Raw genomic sequence first — 1,220 nt, forward strand, 5'->3', positions numbered from 1 at the left:
CTCTCTCTCTCTCTCTCTCTCTCTCTCTCTCTCTCTCCCCCTCCCTCTCACATCCTATAGTTGAGAGTAAGCGTCGTTTATGAACCAGGAAACAGGAACTATAATATATATTTGTAAATGTATATTTGTATTTGATCCTACATCCTAGAAGAGTGGTGCTTACAATCATGAACGTGACGATTTTAAAGATCTAAAGTCACCAGATTGACTCAAGGATTTGTGGCGGTGTCCATTTTCTGTGTGCTATCAGAGAGTTTACAGTAGCCTAATATTACTGTAAACCCTCTCTGGTGCTATGAAGAGGAATATTTAGCTATAGACAGTGATGAGTTTTACAAGGAGAAATAGAACCTGAATGAACGTCGAAATCTACTAGGAGAAGTTTTGCTCTCTTCAAATCCTGTTTTGTTTGTGGGTGTTTTTTTTTAAATGTCCCGTGTCCCTTTTTTTGAGTGCCCTGTTAATGATGTTATTCGTATCAGACAATCATTTACCACGAGACTGAGAGTACGGAAATACAGCGATATCCCAACACTTAGATAGAGCAACCAAAGAATATATATGCATAATTATTCGGTTTATTTGTTACAACTTCAGATTGTGTATGCCATACAAATTTGCTAAAGAAGATAAGTCTTGAGAGGAAATATGCAGAATACTTGAGTGTGCTGGGATTTTTCCCCGTGTATGCAGATTGTTGAAGAAATCTGACGAATGCGCTGATTTTTTCCCCGTTTATGTATAATATTGTTGAAGAAATCTGACGTATACGCTGATTTTTTCTGCTTCTTTTATTTCTCTCTCTCCTGTATTTCTTTTCAAAACTCTCTCTTGACGTGATTTGGCCTCTGTGCCTTTTTCCAATTTAAGTAAACAATTTTTGTGGTCATAGAGTATGTGTGTTTTTCGTACACACGGAGCCATCATGTAGGCCCTACACACACGTGTGAGTACCTTCTGTATGTGTTTTCCCAACTCACGCGTGTGAGTATGTGTGTTTTCCCAACACACACGTGTGAGTACATTCTGTATGACTGTTTTCCCAACACACACGTGTGAGTATGTGTGTTTTCCCAACACACACGTGTGAGTACATTCTGTATGTATGTTTTCCGTACCTATGGAGCCAGGCATGTACATTTGTACATACGTGTGAGTATGTGTATGCTGTACACACAGAAACAAGCATGAACATACCCTCTCTCGCTCACACACACACA

The sequence above is a fragment of the Aplysia californica genome, unplaced genomic scaffold (assembly GCF_000002075.1).
Source record: "Aplysia californica isolate F4 #8 unplaced genomic scaffold, AplCal3.0 scaffold00680, whole genome shotgun sequence".
Lineage (NCBI taxonomy): Eukaryota > Metazoa > Mollusca > Gastropoda > Aplysiida > Aplysiidae > Aplysia > Aplysia californica.